At 39.9% G+C, this 19,977-nt stretch overlaps 1 protein-coding gene across 1 annotated transcript in view; it reads right to left on the minus strand.

Moving 5' to 3' along the window:
* Window positions 1-6,064, minus strand: part of LOC108431419 (gap junction gamma-1 protein-like) — a 42,552-nt gene extending 36,488 nt beyond the window's left edge. The window contains exons 1-2 of the mRNA XM_037543913.1: window positions 5,406-6,064; window positions 2,504-2,614 (exon numbers count right to left, since the gene is read on the minus strand). The gene's annotated coding sequence lies outside the window, so the exon portion shown is untranslated. The remainder of the gene's footprint in view (window positions 1-2,503; window positions 2,615-5,405) is intronic.
* Window positions 6,065-19,977: the final 13,913 nt, after the last annotated feature.

Below are 19,977 nucleotides of genomic sequence, written 5' to 3' on the forward strand. Positions count from 1 at the left end.
CTGATTGTTAAGAAACTACTTTGGCGGAAGGAATTGCTGACTTTAAAACATATTAAATGACACGCCTAATTTATTAATTTCAAGCTTTATTTATTTAACCCTTGTGTAAGAGCAATACAACACTAGAGGTTATGTGTTATTGCCTTCGGCTTGTGACTGCAACCAAATGACAGCCGTTACGTTATTTCGCGATAACACACTCCCTCTCGTATTCTATTGCTTAAATTAAACATTCGTCCATATATCATATTTTAATTGGCAGTATTTGCATTTATGTAGTTTAACGTACTACATAAGAACATCTCCATTTCGGTGAAGAAATGAAAAAGAAACAATCTCAGTGCAATGCCAGGACTGCTCCATTTGTGTGAACAATAGGCTACTAAGGTGGAGTCTTCATAAGACAGTCCTACCAAGGATCCATGCTTCCTCAGCTGCAACCTAGCCTTGAAACGCAACTTATGTGCTTGTGACATTACAAAAACGATACGTTCTAAACCTGCTGTCTTTGCTGCTTAGTTTCCATATTTGGACTGTATCATCCAGAGTGGGAACAGTCCGTCTTGAAGTATTAACAATGTGCCAATGTGGCTAGTTCAGTTTTCAATGATATGAGCCCCTCTGTGTTACCACTAGCAACTTCATTGTCCCACAAACATCCCAAAGCAGATTTTATATCATCATTACACTATTTTTATCGTCCCCAGGAAGAAAGAATGGCATTTATCTGGCACGTGTAAGAAGATGCTGCAGCTGACATCCAAGTTCATGAGCTAAACAAGGCCAGGATTGAGGAGCTGGTGGGCAGCTGGGGGGCAGACTGCTGCTGGACACAACCATGGCCATAAAGAACCCTTCTGTTCTGTTGTCTGTAGTCGCAGAAACAAGAGAAAGGCAGGATGGATGGAGATAGTAAAAGGAGCGATGGAGAGCAGATAGACGAACAGCGTGGAAGAGTAATGGGATCCAGATATTGCTGGAGGTTGCCATACTTTTTTCTCTATGAGATGTGTAAACACAGAAAAAGCCATTTACAAACAAATCAAAACTTCATCCCACTGAAATGGTAACTTCAGAGGAGAAAGCAAAGACATTGTTTTTAATGTGAGGTCAGGACCCCCAAGGACCACCACCGAGCAGGTACTGTTTGTTTGGTGGATCATTCTCAGCACTGCAGTAACACTGACGTGGTGGTGGTGTGATAGTGTGTGCTGCGCTGGTCTGAGTTTATAAACACCTCAGTGTCGCCGCTGGACCGAGAACAGTCCACCAACTAAAAATATCCAGCCAACAGCGTCCTGTGACCACTGATGAAGGACTACAGGACGACCAACACAAACTGTGCAGCAGCAGATGAGCTGTCGTCTCTGACTTTACACCTACAAGGTGGACCGACAAGGTAGGAGTGTCTAATAGAGTGGACAGTGTGTGGACACAGCGTTTAAAAACTCCAGCAGCACTGCTGTGTCTGATCCACTCATACCAGCACAGCACACAATAACACACCACCACCACATCAGTGTTAAAGCAGTGCTGAGAATGGTCCACCACCCAAACAGCACCTGCTCTGTGGTGGTCCTGTGGGGGTCCTGACCACTGAAGATGTAAACGGATGGACTACAGTCTGTAATTGTAGAACTATAAAGCGCATCTATATAGAAAGTGGAGATGATAAAAAGGACAATGAGTGCAGAAACAAAGTAGAAGTACTTTATGAAGTGACCAGTCAGTGTATATGTGGTTTTGTATCAAGGCAGATTATATGCCACTGTAAGGAAAGGTCTTATTTAGTTATACATGTTGTATATGATATTATCTGTAGAGGACTTTTACTTATTTTCACCTACAAAATCAAGAAGACATGACCAGAGATGCCCAAATATTTGCTTATAACTGCATACTTATTTTTTATTAAGTTTACAATAACTAAATGTATTTAAAGACCCTTTACAGTAATACAGTAATGTAGATAGATAATGTAGATAAAGAGTTTTATTTAAGGCTGTTTGAGGTTAGGCAACAGGTATTAATGGTCATGACTGGTAGGTTTTGTCATGCAGCGATCCTACTTTGACAGCAAGGCGCCATCTGAGCAGCATGTTTGATTTTACTGATAATCATTACTGCCTTATTGACCAGGTGATGCGGTCCACTAACTGATTTAGAAATCAATAATGGAAAGGCATTGTCTGTACTAGGGACGGTTCTCTTGGGACCAGAGAGTTAATAGCCACACACTGTGCGCCTCCGTTTCCTCAAGAGGAGCTATGATACAGTCTAGAGCCTCAGTCTGGGACGTGCTGTGTGTGTGGAGACGACTGAAGCATTAGTGTTTACACAGCCTTTATACGGCACCGCCGGTGTTTTAGCACAAGTCAAAAAGAGAGATTAAGATGGAGAGAAATGGAAAAGAGACGACTACAAAGGAATGCTGGATTTGTCCGAAGCTGAACATCTCCAAAGACAGGGTTGAAGAAACACAGTAGAATTTTGGCAACTGTACCTTTGGAGGAGTTCTCTCGTTCTCTCTTGTGCTCTCTCTCTCTCTCTCTCTCTCTCTCTCTCTCTCTCTCGCTTGCTCTATAAATCAGCTTGTCACTTGGAAGAAGAGAACCTTAAACACAGAATCAGAACAGAAGCATGTTTAAATATCCTCAACAATGGTTTTATGCTCGGTATTGTGTAGAAAATATTGAGAATCTTCATAAAAGTCACGAATACAAATAATAAAACACAGAAAGCAGCACTCATTCTACATGAGGGTGGGATCGCTGCTGTAAATATATCAGACTGAAAGGGTTAGATTAACAAAGATGAAGCCAAAAAAAGTTCTGTCTGTTAAGAATACACAGATGGAGCTACTGCTGATCCTCTCGTTAAAGGAGAATCCCATAGATTTCTCATAATTCCTGCATACAACGCAAAGTAAGAATTTCATTGTACGCTGTAACTGCCTGTTCTGCTGCACATACGACAATAAAACTCTTGAATCTTGAATTTCCTAAAAAGTTAAGACGCTGTGCAGAATGTAAATAAAAACACAATGCAGTGATGTGCAAATCATGTAAACCATATTTTTAAAGGAAAGTACTACAAAGGCAACATATCATTTTTATTGGTTTTTGAAAAATATATGCGCTTTTTGAATTTGATGCCAACAACACATTCCAAAAAGGTTGGGATGGGGGCCTGTTTACCACTGTCTCATCACCTCTTTCTTTCTGGGACCTGAGGAGACCAATTGCTGCAGATCTGAAAGTGAAATGTTTTCCCGTTCTTGTTTGATACGGGATTTCAGCTGCTCAAAAGTTCTGGGTTTGGTATTTGATTTGCACATCACTCCATCCTATTTTCATTTACATTAACTTTTCATTTTCTTGTAAGATAAGGATGTGGCCCAAATATATTTATTAAAGTACAAGTAGAGTGTTATGAAGCAAAATAGTTCCTTTATCTCAATTTTATCAACCCCAGAAGACACATGTAGATTCAGTGGTTGTTAGGGATGCACAACAGTAACAAAATCATATCACTATCAGCAGACAGTTGCTTAAAGGTGCAGTGTGTAAGATTCAGTGACATCTAGTGGTGGGTTTGCAGATTCCAGCCAAGTAAATCCCCCTCCCTCACCCTTTGCTATCCAAGCGTGTAGTAGAACCTACAGTGGGAGCCAGATTTGATGCTGTTGAATCTTCTGATTTCGTTTTGCTTCTTCATGTTTTCATTTCTTTGACCTCCCTTGCTTTTTTGTGCTAAATAATAAGTTTGATTTGTCAAAATTTGGGTTCTCAAAATGGTCAACCAGCACCAGCAGCAACCACTGCTTCTTCCAACTGGTGCTAAAGTGCCACCAAATTCAAACTGCCCTTCAAGGTAAAAACGCGAAAGGAACTCTTCAGTGTTTGGTTGTCCATTCTGGGCTACTGCAGAACCATGGCAGTGCAAGATGATGTCGTAACTCGACACTTGTTTGACCACCAAGCCTAAGTACAGGTACATGCTGGTATTTTTCCATCTCGGTCTTTGGCCTTGAGAAGTTCACAAGTTCACTTGCTCCCTATAAAATGTCTATCTTCTCTCTTACGCCCTACTGAGGAAGCTTGTTTTAGGGCACTTACTCCAATATGCTAGGCCATGTTGTACTCTATTTATGATTTATCCTGCATAATACATGGCATTTTAATTTTGAGAATCTTTAATTTACATTACATCTGTTGGAAGAGGAGCCGCTCCCTATCTAGACATTAAAGGCTCATTCTAAGCTGACGAAAACCCGCAGATTAGTTGTTACAGGTGAATATGCATGAATGAAAACACAGTTTTAAACACTACATTAGATTTCTGTTAATAGCGCCCCCTATGTTTTACACAGTGCACCTTTAAAAAGAACTATCAGCATCAGACAGATATTCTGATGTGTCTGACACTTAAAACCATGATGTATTTATTGTATTCCGTAAAAGCAGAATGCTGGAATACTATGTTAAATGTCTGCATTTTATCATTTTTAATTCATATTCCACCTTTGACGCAATAGAAATGATTTATGATAATAAAGCAGATTTAGCTGCAATTTCTTTATTTTTTTCAATGTTTCTGTATCAACATCAGCCTATATGTATGATAATATCAGATATTGGCCCCAGTCTACAATTCCCATATCGGTGCATCCCAGCTGGTGGTTTTGGATAAGACATTAAAAGGCTTTATTTGGGTTGTAGACCTCAGGACTCCTGGTTCCTATCACCACCAGTGTAGAGAAACCTGAGTCAGTTGGCTTCTCTGCAATGAATCACTTCACGTCAAACCACTGTGATCGACTTTGTTTAGGCCTCAACGGTCAAATTATGGAGAAAATGTTTTAAAATCTGCGGTATTTCCCTTTAATAACAACCAGTATGCACACGAGTCAAATGCGTTGAATCTAAAGCATTTGCGGCTGCCAAACACCGCGCTAGTGAAATGGTTCTTTTCTTTAGAAAGCTACGAATATATACTAAATAAAGCACATGAATATATCAGGGGAAACAAAAGAAACGTGTAAAATAAAACGTGTTCAATGTTAATGTCATTTGCGAGGCTGAAGCTGCCTTTCCGTCACCTACTTCTTCGAATTGTTCCGTTCCACCTTAAATGGTGCAGCAGTTCCATTCTGTAGGTATGTGTGTGTGAAAGTAACTGCTGCACCATTTAAGGCGGAACGGGCAAATTCGAACACGAAGCTGACTTCATTCGTTATTTTAACACGCTTTGGTCAAATATCACGATGTGGAAGATGTAGGATAGCTCTCGACTTGACTTCAACACTGAAAACGAGGTTTATGAAGATTTATAGCTAGTTTGAGACGTTGGCGTTAGCTAACACTTCGCTTGTCAGTTGGAAATTCTCGAGGTGTTTAACTTACCTCGTCCACATTTCCCCCCAGTTTGGTGATTAGCCCGCTACTTAACGCCTCTTCTTCTCGGGAAAGCTTTCCGCGGCGTCTTACTGCTCTCCACATCTTGTTCGCTTGGCTTAGAAAACACACAGAAACAGTTTTAGTTGTAAACTTCAAGAAAAAAAACGGTTCTTTCGGGCTTGCTAACGAGCTAAACCGGAGCCCGACTCGGTTCAGTCACAGATGCCTTCACGGTGGCCCCGCATGAAGACGGATATCATCAGCATCCCTGTGAGGACTCGGGGATGATATGAAGAAGTGACTTATACGTTAAAAGAGTCCCAAAAATGGTTTCTTCGTCTTCTGTCAGAGTGAATCTTCTTTCCTCGAAGCCTCCGTCCAGCCGTTTCCCACAAAGTCCAAAGTTAAACGGACGACGTCGCCGCCTCTCACAGTTTAGATGAGTAACTTACAGTAAAAAGCGAAGGACGCCGCCTGAAGACAAACGCAAGACTAATAAAATGTCGCTAAAAAGCACGAAAAAAGGCAAAGAATGTGTCTGGAAACGGGAGAGAGGTGCTTTTCCTGAGCGAGTGTGGACGGAGGGGAGAGAGTAGCAGTTTGAACGGCTGTGGGCTCAGAAACGCGGCTATGCTACACATGCTAATCAACTCACACTGACAACGTCTTTCACTACATGCGCATCTGGGGAAGCCCGCCCCCCCCCCCCCCCCCTCTCTCTCTCTCTCTCTCTCTCTCTCTCTCTCTCTCTCTCTCTCTCTCTCTCTCTCTCTCACTCACACACACTCTCTCTCTCTCTCTCACACACACACACACACACACACACACTCTCTCTCTCTCTCTCTCTCTCTCTCTCTCTCTCTCTCTCACTCACACACACTCTCTCTCTCTCTCACACACACACACACACACACACACTCCCTCTCACTCACACACACACACACACACACTCTCTCTCTCTCTCTCTCTCTCTCTCTCTCTCTCTCACACACACACACACACCTCCTCGTTATTTTCTTTTCTTCTGTTAATTTCTGAAAATTAAGGAGCCCCTAAGGTGCCACAAGTTACTACACTGAGGTCACAAATTACTATACTGACTCCAAGGATTATTATATTGAGGCCATGGTTTACTATATTGAGGGCACCATTTGCTACACTAAGGCCACAAATGACTAGACTGAGTCCATGAATTACTGTATTGTGGCCACAATTTACTAAATTAAGGCCACAAATTACTACATTGAGGTAACAGTTTAATACTCTATATTTCCAAAAGTTTTCACTCACCCATCTAAGTCACTGAATTCCAATCACTTCCATGGCCACAGGTGTATAAAGCCGAGCCCCTAGGCCTGCAGACTGCTTCTACAGACATTAGTGAAAGAATGGGTCGCTCTCTGGAGCTCAGTGAATTCCAGCGTGGTACCGTGATCGGACGCCACCTGTGCAACAAGTCCACTCGTGAAATTCCCTCACTACTAAATATTCCACAGTGAACCGTCAGTGGGAAAAGTGAAAGCATTTGGGAACGACAGCAGCTCAGCCACGTAAAATGACAGAGCGCAGAGGTCACCAACTTTCTGCAGACTCCTCCATAAACACACTCTTAACCCTTTGGGAAAGGCTTCCCAGAAGAGCTGAAGCTGTTATAGCTGCAAAGGGTGGGCTGACACCATATTAAACCCTATGGATTAAGAATAGGATGTCACTCGATTTCATATGCGTGTGAAGCCAGATGATCGAATACTTTTGGAAATATAGTGTACATTGAGGCCACAAATTAATATATTGATGTCACAAGTTTCTATATTAAGGCCACAAATTACTACATTCAGTCCAAGAATTACTGTATTGAGGCCACAATTATATTAGGGCTACAAATGACTATATTGAGAGTGGAAATTATATATTGTGGCCATAAAATTGAAACAGTTTAATATATTATAAGATATTAATTTGTGGCTTTAATATAGTATTCTCTGGCCTCAGTATATTAATTCTTGGCCATGCCTTATTAAAAATAATCACCTTAGGGGCACTATAGAAAATATCAGTACAGTAAGACAGTAAGTCATTTATAAGAACAATAAATAAGTCATTATTCTGGCATAGCAAGTCATTTATTATAGATGATAAGTCAAAACAACAAGGGAGGAAAAATAATTCTGGTGGGCTTCCATACTGCAAACAATGCCTCAGGCATCAGACAAGGTAACCGTTTTGTGTAATAATGTTCTGTGAGGGAGCTTTTAGCATCATAAAACGCCTCAGACATCTGGTTCCTATCACCACCACTGTGACTAACTTTGACTAGGTATGTTTCTCTAGAACGGAGCGTTTCACACCACTTTGCTTCAAACCAGATTGAAAGACTTTACATTATAACCATGTAATATGGTAGAGGCTTTTTAAAAAATCAGTGGAATTCCCCTTTAAGTAGTACATTACCTTAGTTATTATACTGTTCACAGGACTATGCTGTTTAAATACTAAACAATACAGACTAAAAGGCATTGCTGGGTGTGGAAAGATGGATGTCTAATCATGGTGGCATTGCTGACAGAATAAAACGGTGTACTTACAATCTGTAGAGCTGACGTCTCCCATCTATAACATGAGAAAGAGGTGCTTTCCTCTTACATTGTGCCCCATCCACCGCCATCTGAGAGAGGGAACGAGAGAGAGAGAATGAAACGGAGAGAGTGAGAGAGCCAAGGTCGGCACATCTGAATCTCGTCATTGCAACGCTGCGGGGCAATGAGAGAAAAGACAGAGTGAGAACAGGATAGCCTTTAACATGTGCTGATCACATAATGTTGCTGTGGGTCCAATGGAGTGAAACTACCACATCATTTCTAACACCAGCCCAAGATTTCCAAACACTCTCTTAGATTGGGCTTCTTACATTTACGGCATTTGGCTGATGCTCTTATCCAGAGCAACTCACAATTTGATCATTTTACATAAGTAGGTGAAGGTGGTGTTAGGAATCTTGCCCAAGGACTCTTATTGGTATAGTGTAGGGGGCTTACCCAGGTGGGGCATTGAACCCTAGTCTACAGCATATAAGGCAGAGGTGTTAACCACTACACTACACCAACCAATACATGCTTCTTGATGACCTCCTGAAAGGCTTCCAGTGGTTCCTCACAGACTGAACCTCTTAGGTTTTGTCTTGTTGCTTCACAGAATGGACCTCAATGGTTTCTCTTTGAATGGGGCACTCATGGGGTTCTTGAAGCCTTTTTGGCCTTGTAAATAGTTTGTAATGGTTTTGCAAACTGATTCTTGGTGTCTTTGCCTCCAAACTGACTCCCAGTGATTTTTTGATCTTAAATTGTTGCTGGATTTATATTATATTCTGGGTTACACTGTTGTAAGAAGCTAACAGATGCAAAGTGGTTCTTGGGAGGTGCCACACTCCCACCGTAAAAAGAGACATTGTTGTTGTTGTTTATGCTGTTGCTGTTATTAGTGCGTAGTTGTTTTCATTAGAGTAACTGTGTCTGAGGAGGGTGGGCTTTGTAATGTAACAGTTGGCTATAAGGGTCCTCTTACGTTGTGTCCTCACACCTTACTCCCTTTTTGCTGTCAGCTAAAGTGCCTGTTTGAAAATTAGAGAGCATTTACCCGTATGTGCCATGTTGTTTATATCTACTTCTGAGCTGATGCTACAATATAAACAAAGGTTGGACATTCTGTATGATGCAAAACCCTTAGTTGGAGCTACCTGATGGACTACAACAACCATAAACACTGGAATATAACTTGCTTCTCCATACACCTGGCTAAGCTTGAAGGGATGGTATGGGCAGTCAGAAAATATTGCACACGTCAAGTTGTGGGAATAGTCAAATTACATAGGCACGCACACACAGAGGTCTTTTGCAAACATGCTGTCATCTTTTTTTATTCACAAGGGATTAATTACCTCTAGAATGTGTGAAAATAAACTACTGAAGTCATGTTGTCATTCTGAAATGGGTGTCATGCCTGTATTAGACGCCCTGGGTCTAAGCTGGATTTCTCTATGAGAACAGCAAATGGGATTTTTGAAAACCTCCACTGTCGTGCCCTGTGGTTAATAAAATTGTTCTAAACATGATATGGTTAACCCTACATACATACACAAAACCTGTATATATCATCCAGGATTAAAGGTGCCTTCACAGATGTGCAGAACACTCATGCTGTGTGCATTAATACCCCTATACCTTCATGAATTTTGGCTTTTGAACTGTGCACTGATAACAAGCCAAGTGGTCTTTAGACTGGAGGACACAGCACCCATGATTTCCAAAAAGAATTTCAAACATTTATTTGTTGGCCCACAGGACAATTTTCCAGTTTCCCTGGCCCAGAGAAAGTGGCAGCATTTCTGGATCCTGCTTATATATGCTTTCCTTTTTGTGCTTTAGAGCTTTTACTTGCATTTGTGGATGCAGTGACAAACTGTTCTCACAGACAGTGGTTTTCAGAAGTGGTCCTGAGCACATGCAGTGATTTCCACTGCAGAATCATGTCTGTTTTTAATGCAGTGCCGTCTGAGGGCCCAGAGATCATGGCCAGCAAATACTGGTTTTTAGCCTTGTCCCTTGCGCACAGAGATTTCTCCAGATTCTCCGAATCTTTAAATGTTATTATATAACATAGATGATGAAAAGCAAAAGTTATTTGCCATTTTACATTGAGAAAGATTATTCTTAAATCGTTGCACTATTTGATCCTGCAGTGTTTCACAGAGTGAGGAACCCCTCCTCATCTTAAATTCTGAAAGACTCAGCCTCTCTGCGATGCTTTTTTATACCCACATCAGGTGTTTTTAGCATTACACAACTTTACCAGCCTTTTGTTGCCCCCATCCCAACTTTTTTGGAACATGTTGTCGGCATCAAATTAAAACATGGGCATATTTTTCAAAGAACAATACAACTTCTTAGTTTCGACATTGGATATGTTGTCTTTGTACTACTTTCAATTAAATATAAGATGTAAATGATTGCACATCATTGCATTTTGTTTTTATTTACATTTTGCACAGTGTCCCAAATTTTTTGGAAATGGGGTCGTGAGATATAGTCATCGATTCTTGTTCATTGTTTACAACTACTAAAATACAAGCCTAAAGTGCCTACATTGGCTGATTAGCCACCTTACTCGATCCTTACAAGGCCGAAATATGAATTTAGCTTCATGGAAGCTAACACTGTTGCACTCTGAACTGACAGGCTAATAGACATCTATTACCCCCAAAACAAACCAACAAGCTTTGTCAAGTTTGGTAGTTAAGTTGCTTCGGCAGTAGTAGACAACATCAGGTGTAGCTACTTTTATTTTATAATAGTGTTGAAGTTTATTGAAGTGCTGAAGACATTTCAGTGCACAGGGTGTTAGCACGCTATTATGTAGCAATGTTCAAGTGTGCTCACTGCCCCCTAGTGTGTGTGTGTGCTCACTAGAGTGTATGTGGTGTTTCACTTCACACATGGGTTAAATGCAGGAGTGGAATTTCCCCGTTTGTGGGATTAATAAGGGTCTCTTAATCTTCTAGTCAGTGTTAGCCACATAGGTATTCCTGGAGTGGGCTGCTAATGTACGCAGCTGTTTGAACACATACAACACTAAATCACCCAATTTCAAACCAGTACTCACCTTTATTCAGCTGTGTGTGTTGGTGAGTTGTGGATGTTCCCTTTCAGGCCATACCACAAACGTGCATACAAACAAAGTTTTTCCCCCTTTTTTACAGTAATTTACATATTCAATGAATGCGGACTGATGTTATTCACATTCACAGGCAAACACATACACGCCTTCAGAGCCTTTGGTTTTTGATAGGGAGAGGGCACACCTGGGTTACACAGGGTTAGCTATAGCTTAAGGGGATTTTGAGGACAGGGTCACTTGAAACAGAGAACAGCACGAGCACGGAGATACAAAGAGAGAGGGAGTGAAAGAGCCCATGGGAAGAGTTTGGTGAAAAAACAGAAATAATTTTTACCTCATATTTAGTCAGTCAAGACATGTTTAGCGTCTGAAGTTTGCATAGCAGATACAATGCTAGTGTAGCTAGCAACGAATGGAAGCTAATTCCCTAATTAGCATCACACAAACTACAAGCCTACAATGCACACTTGTCTCAAAAAGTGTTGAGTTGGTAAGTAATCCTAAATACGCCGTATGACACAGTGCTGTCTATGAAAACAGGCAAAAGTTATGCCTTACCATAGCAGCTACTTTTTTAGCTATATGTGACATGCTTTGTCCATTGTTATGGGCTATTCAGGATCTTGAAATGTTAGCTACATTTACGGCATTTGGTAGACACTCTTATCCAGAGCAACTTACAGTTTGATCATTTCACACAAGTAGGCGAAGGTAGCGTTAGGAATCTTGCCCAAGGACTCTTTTTGGTATAGTGTAGGGTGGTTACCCAGGTGGGGGATTAAACCCTAGTCTACAGCGTAGAAGGCAGAGGTGTTAACCACTACACCATCCACAAGCTGATGAATAATTGTCATGGGAATGTGATTTAGAAGTGTTTAACGTGCAAAATTTAATTGCCTATTCTTGTTCATTCCTTGCAACTACTACAATGCGAGCCTTAAGTGCCTACATTTGCAGATTAGCCAGAGAACTTGTAGAGAGGAGAATTCCACTCTCTGCAATGTATTCAGACGCTAGAGGGCGCTCCCAAGTGAGTCCGAAATGAATGGTTGATATGGAGCATTTGAGCAAAATCACAGTTTATAAATGCTTAAACACTTTTAATGTAAAATAATATAATCAGTCCCTGAGCAATGTATATCATAAAACATTTTAACACCGCTGTTATATTTTAAGAACTTTTAAACTCGAGATATAGGAGTTTAAAACGGCGCCTCATGTGTGTTCATGACATCAGTGAGCGTGAACAGCCAATGAGCTGCTCTGCTCGCCCGTCAATCATCACGCTCTAGCAGTAAAGCCCGTCTCCTGCTGCCCAAAACCCGTTTGCTGTAGAAAAACATATGGTTAAGATTTCTTTGTTTTTTTAGTGAAATACATCCTTGGACTTTCTAAAATTAAAGAAACGTTCTGGGCGAGTGATTAGAAGCTATTTTAAATTTTCGTTTTTAGCCGTTAAGCTCCATTCACTCCTGTTCACTGAGGACTCACTTGTGGGCACCCTCTGCTGATTAGCAGTCCTGTCTTTGATATAACGGGGGGAATAGGAAGTGGCCAGGCTCCTTATAAACCAGCTCTGGATTAACCGCCTTACTTGCTCTCTATGAGGCAGCCTACACTGATTGTACTGTTGAATACTGTTGGAAACCCCCATGAAAACGAGCATAGTTAGCAACAAGCTAACTTCAGTGATACGATGGACACTACCAGGAACCAAAAAAAAACCTTTACACATGTATTGATGACAAATGCGAATGCTGTACAGTCCTGTTTAACCTTTCTGCTAAAAAAAAAAAAGATCAATAGAACTACAACCTCTTATTTTTGCTTTGGCAATTGGGAATTGAGACCACTAGTTTCACGTAGGACATCTTTAGATCCCGTCAGGAAGCCATCATGTGCATCTGGAATCAGACAAGGAACACATGTTAAACCTCAAGAAACCTTTATCTTTAAACATAAAATACCATTACTGACTGGTTTCTATTATTGTTTTTTAGCAGCGAAATTCTTTATTACTATAGTGTGAAGCTATATCACATCACACACTTAGAGTTGATAACACTATTCCATCCATCCATCCATCCATTTTCTAAGCCGCTTCTCCGTCAGGGTCGCGGGGGGATGCTGGAGCCTATCCCAGCAGTCTTCGGGCGGAAGGCAGGATACACCCTGGACAGGTCGCCAGTCCATCGCAGGGCAGACAGACAGACACAGACAGTCACTCACACACTCGCACCTAGGGGCAATTTAGCATCTCCAATTGGTCTGACTGCATGTCTTTGGACTGTGGGAGGAAACCGGAGAACCCGGAGGAAACCCACGCAGACACGGGGAGAACATGCAAACTCCACACAGAGAGGACCCTGGTCACCTGGCCGGGGAATCGAACCCAGGCCCTCCTCACTGTGAGGCGACAGCGCTACCCACCACGCCACCGTGCCACCTGATAACACTATTCCAATTTTTCAAATAGTTGTGGGAGAATTTTCTTAGATTCTTCTCAGTCTGAGGTCAGAAATTCAAACACAGCACAAGCTTGTTTAGCTACATTAGCCTCACAGCTCCAGTGCAAAACTAAAGCCCACTTCAGACACCAATGTCTGGCCTGATCAGCTGCATTTTGAGCAAAGAGGAAACTGTGGAAATGTTTCTTCCAAAGTGGTAGAGTTGTGCCAGAACGGCACAGACGAGGGTATCCTCAGTGACTTTGTTACCAAGCTCACGCTCAAATGGACATGACAGCTCTGATTGTTTTGTTTACTGGCATCTTTCAAATCTATCAAGTACCAAAATCTTCAACTCATCTTCTTCCTCTGGGAAACCTCCTCCACCTCATTGGCATCAGTGAACTTATGCTTATATGGGTGCGTAAGTATGTGAATGTAAGTCAGCGCAATCAACAGCTGCAGCAGGGAACACTTACAGGCTAATCAGTTTGATAGTGTTCTGGCAGTAGTATCTAGGGCTTGCTAATTCAAAGTGACCTCCTCCCGGCTCCACGTCCCATACTGCACTTATCTGCAACCCCCTCCATCTCTCCGCTCCTCTAATTGAATTGAGGCAAATCAATGAGGTTATGTGTAGCCCTAATCGTCATATGGCCTTAGACAAGTGGGGGTTTTGGACCGTGATAAAGTTAGCTTGCGGTTAGCGATTCAGGATGCTGAGAGCTATAAATATCCATGATGCAATAACCCACACCAAGCAATAGCGTGTTTAGTCATTTCTGATTTGTTTCAATCTGATGACATAATACTCTTCTCCAAAATCCACCTGTATTACATTTCAGGGCTTTTTGCAACAATTGGGCTAATAATTGAGCATAATTTAGCAGACTGATAATATGCGCTAATTGGCCAGGCTGAAATTGCCATAGACCATTTTTGTCTGTAATTTGCCTATATGCAAATTTTATTATAAACAATTACTTCATACATCTCTGTTATGTTGATATGTGAAATAGTATGGTGTTCTAATTAGGGGGCCAAGCACTGATCCAAGAAAAACAGAATATTTACATGGAAGAAAGCAGGCTTGAATCAACCTCAAGAACCACTGATATACAAAAAAAGAAGTGTGAAATTTTTCTGAAATCAGCCTGGTCATTTTCAACCAGGTTTAATTCTCAGGTTTCAACTCTTCAAGTTAAATCCTCAGCTTTAAAGTGTGATAGTGGGGGATTTTAAATTGGAGGACGATCATCTGAATGAAATAAATGAAGACAAAGGCCCAATCCGATTTCTTTATTTTACCACTACCCCTTTGTTAGGGATAGTGGTTGAAATCTTCCCCTATGAAATGAGACAAACCTTAAATAAAAAAGAACATCAGTTCATTAACAGCTAATAGCACAGCAGTGACAGCAAAGCAGGGGAAAGCTCAGCTCCTCACTGCTGGGCTTTAGTTACATTTAGGGCATCATATGCCTTCAAAGTGGGGGGTTATGACAATATTATTAATAATATTATTATTATTAATCTTCAGTCATATGAAGATGAAGCTATTTGCCAGCTTCTTGTTCAGTTTTTCTTGTTCTACATTAAATCGTGCAACATTTACATGCTGGTGCTTCAGGCGTCAAAACTGCTGGACAACTTAATGTGGTATGGGACATTTAGCTAGCTAGCTACCAAGACACTAGCATACTACTAGCCATTTTTATGCTTGCTATAAAAAAAGGGATCATAATAGGTTGAAACCTCATTAAAAGATAATGCAATGGTTATTATAAATTTCAATGAAGAAAACACCCTACCCCTAGACATGATGGTGCTAAACGGAGGGTTAAGGGCTCAGTAGTAGAGGTGAGGGTTGAAATGGGATTGGGCCTAAGAGAATGCATTACTACATGTGGATGGAAGTGACTGCACAACAACTTTATACCTGGTAGAATCCATAATTACAAACCGCACACTATCTTTTACCATAACCAGGTTTGGGGGTGGACCATTTTGTGCCTTTGCAGATCGCTTTACATCTGTGTCCCATCTTCAACTGACCTCAAGAGGCAATTAGTGGACGTTTCAGGGGTTTTTTTTGTTTTTTTTTTATGAGCACTTGCCACTAATCAGTTGCCATCGATGTCTCTTGGGCCATGCACGATTGATCTGTGCAGACTGTGCCAAAACTATTGTGTGTGCTTGGAAGTCATCTTCCAAGCAATTTGTAACGAATGAAAACAAGAGCAGTTAAAATCAATAGTGTAGGTCTACTCTGTGTGTGTGTGTGTGTGTGTGTGTTAGGTTCAGTTTGGGGCTAGTCTTTGAAATGTCTTACTACATATAGATAACTACATGTGTATATAATACATTGGGACATGTTACAGAAAGGTACTTATATATAATACATGTGTGCCTTGTTATGTATGTGTGTACATGTATGTAATATATATGGGGCATGTTGTTGCATAAAGGTACAGTACCTACATATCACTGTTGTCGGAAGAAAATCTTGTATCTCCCAATTTTTGTCATTTTTTTACCTAATTTGAAAATACCTGTTACCCTTTACATTGTATGGAAATTTCATGAAGAATGGACTAAAAGAAATGACCCCAAATGACTTAGAAAAACATCTGTTTCTATTGACTTACATTAAAAGTACAGTAGGTTTTTTCCTTTCCCTGTAAAGGTATATATATATATATATATATATATATATATATATATATATATATATATATATATATATATATATATATATATATATATGGGTCATGCTTTTACCACATATAGATACTTAGTTGGCATATATAACCCCGTGTCTTCACAAGGTATGAAAACAAGTGTGTGTGTTAGCCGCCCTTCTTCACGTCTTGCCCAGAGCATTCAGAAGCTACTGCTGACCCAAGTTAAACTTGCCATAGGATTGAGAAGAAGTGGACCAGGGGCAAAGTCAGTGTGTGTAGTGTGTGTGTGCTCCGACGTAGCATTGTGTCCACTCAGCTCCCACTCAGTATCACCACAGCTGACACTCTGACAGCGGAGGAATGGACACTAGCAACCAGTGCAGACATGATATCGCCCATAGCGCCAAGTAGAGACGGTGTTTGTGTGTAGATGGAAAAGAAAGGAAGGAGACGACGCCATACAGAAAACTCTTACCATTTCTAATAGCATGTGAATGCACCTCAGAGTCTTTACTATGCTTTGTCTCCACCTTGTGGAAATACAAAAACATGACACCCACAGGAAAGAAAAGAAAGAAACTGCCATTCATGGAAAAAAAAATCACAGTTAAGTCATCCCCACCTGCCCTTTATGTCATATGACAGCAAACAGCCAATACATGTTGGTGTCTGAAGTCGTTTCTATAGTTGGAGTATAGCACTGGAGCTACAGGGCTAACCTAGCTAGCAAGTCATGTAGCAAACTAATTAGCACTGTGTAAAACGCATGTCTAAATCATCGCATAAATGCCTCAAACTGTGTTGAATCGTTAAATAATCTCTAATACTCTCTCGTGTGGTTTCTTACACTGGATTACATGCTGTTTATTTATAAACATGGGCAAAAGCTAGCTACTGTTTTTAGCTATGCTACATACTAACAGGGACTTAACCCACATGCCAGCCTATCTGAGAATTTACTGAACAACTCAGACAGTTTGGAGCGTGTTGTGATGACTTAGCCATGCAGTTTACACAATGCTACTTCGTTAGCTATGTTACTTGCTAGCCCCATTAGCCTTGTAGCTCCAGTGCAGTGTGTTTTCATAGTCCAGACCAAAAGAACTTCCCAAAAATTTGACCCATTTTCATGCACAGAAGGTTCAAACCTGGCTTTCTTAAACATCGACAACCACAAATGGGTCAAATTATATATATATATATATATATATATATATATATATATATATATATATATATATGTGTGTGTGTGTGTGTGTGTGTGTGTGTGTGTGTGTGTGTGTGTGTATATATAGATATATATGTCACTGTTGTCAAAAAAATTTTGTTATCTCCAAAATGGTAACTTTACAGGAGAAGGAAAAAACATACATTACTTTCAATGTAAGTCAATGGAACCAGAATTTTTATCAAGTAATTTTTGGCCACTAATTTTGGTCCATCCTTCATGAAATTTATGCAGACTATAAAGGCCAACATGCATTTTCAAATTATGTCAAAAACTGAAAATTGACAAAAATGGAGATACAAGGTTTTCTTCCAACAGCAGTGAATCCAAGTATCCTGCATCTGATTACTTAAGAAAATTGAATATTACACTTGAGGTAATATATGCCACCACAAGATGGCACTCTAACACTCACTTGGGTCAACGGTCTATATGTTCATTCATAACGTCAGGTACATTCATCTTCATCATGAATGTTATTAAAGATAAGTTTAGTGCTTCCTAACAGCCTTAGATGCTCCTACACAACATCTAACCCACTCTACAGGCCACACTTATGGAAGCAGTCAGTGTTTTTCAAAAATTAAGTCAACTTACTGACATAAAATATGTTCATTGGCAGTTTAAGCTCATTGCAGTAAATTCTATTAGTCTGTGGTGCTGCACTCTTAGCATAATCAATAGAAAAAGCCTCTGTTTGTTGACACTGAGCAGCTTTTAATCCCTGATGTGACAGGCCTGATTGAGCCTTCGCGAGCATCTGAATGGGCATCTCAGGTGGATCTCATTACAGCTGCAATAAAACGGCAGGAGCTGAACTCATTAATGGGTCCCCATCTTACATTCATCATATATTTTCTTATGTTTCATATTTTATTTTTCCCTGTGGTCCTCTTGTGCGTTGTTTTACGCACCATTCATTTTCACGTGACCATTTCCAACCTCTCATTGTCTTTTATAGTTATGTTTTTTATAATGCACTTTAGACTGTAAACACTGCTGGTGTCCATTGTTCTGCTTATATTCATTGTGTTGTAACTACAGCACTGTGTGAAAGTTTTAGGCATCTAAGCAAATTTTTAAACAGTTTACTTCAGCAGTGAGTTTATCACAATATACATTAGAATAAAGTCGTATTCATAATTCAAATAAACATAAAAACAATAAAAAGTAACAAGAATTTCTTGGGTCCATATTTTTCCTTGACACCTTCACAGCCGCCACAGAGACTTCTTAATATCATCAATTATATCATGAGCACAATTTACTGAAGCACTGATTGGTCAAACCAGGAGCTGCTTTTTAACTACATATAATACTGGGCTTCCTCGAGGAGAGGCTTGGAAATGGGTAAACAAACACACAAACATCCAGAAAATCACTGTTTATTTTATATATATATATTCTATACATTTAGTTAATTCAAATATTAACACTTCTCAGCAAATAAACACAAACTACACAAATACATAGATTTTGAAAATGTGTCTTGGGTGCCTAAGACTTTCGCACAGTACTGTACCTCATACCACTTAGTGCAATACCTGCTCTCATGTAAATAGAATGAATCTGTCTTATATGCCATGTAAATATGCTATAGATATACTTTTATTTCCATTCTTTGATCGTTTACTTTAGTTTATGTCATTTCTGCCTAATTTATGTCTGTTATTCTTATATTATTTCTGCCTAATGTAGTTTATGTGCAATTACATGTCTTGCTACTGTAACACTGCAATTTCCCATTGGGATCAATATAGTATCTACCTCTCTATCTCTATCTCTTTATCTCCATCACTATCTCTATCTCTCTCTCTCTCTATCTCTTTATCTCTATCACTATCTCTCTATCTCTCTCACTATCTCTATCTCTCTCTCTCTATCTCTTTATCTCTATCACTATCTCTATCTCTGTATCATTATCTCTATTTCTCTATCTCTATCACTATCTCTCTATCATTATCTCTATCTCTCTGTCTCTATCTCTCTATCTCTATCACTATCTCTATCTCTCTATCTTTGGGATCAATATAGTATCTATCTCTTTATCTCTATCACTATCTCACTAACTCTATCACTATCTCTATCTCTCTATCATTATCTCTATCTCTGTACCATTATCTCTATCTTTCTATCTCTATCACTATCTCTATCTCTCTATCATTATCTCTATCTCTATCTCTTTGTCTCTATCACTATCTCTCTATCATTATCTCTATCTCTCTATCTCTATCACTATATCTATCTCTCTATCTCTATCACTATATCTCTCTATCATTATCTCTATCTCTCTATCTCTATCACTATATCTATCTCTCTATCTCTATCACTATATCTCTCTATCATTATCTCTATCTCTCTATCTCTATCACTATATCTATCTCTCTATCTCTATCACTATATCTCTCTATCATTATCTCTATCTCTCTATCTCTATCACTATATCTATCTCTCTATCTCTCTATCATTATCTCTATCTCTCTATCTATCTCCATCTCTATCTATCTAAAACAGGCTTTTAAGAGTGAGATATGTAAATATTTTATCTC

Source organism: Pygocentrus nattereri, chromosome 13, assembly GCF_015220715.1.
Source record: "Pygocentrus nattereri isolate fPygNat1 chromosome 13, fPygNat1.pri, whole genome shotgun sequence".
NCBI classification, from domain to species: domain Eukaryota; kingdom Metazoa; phylum Chordata; class Actinopteri; order Characiformes; family Serrasalmidae; genus Pygocentrus; species Pygocentrus nattereri.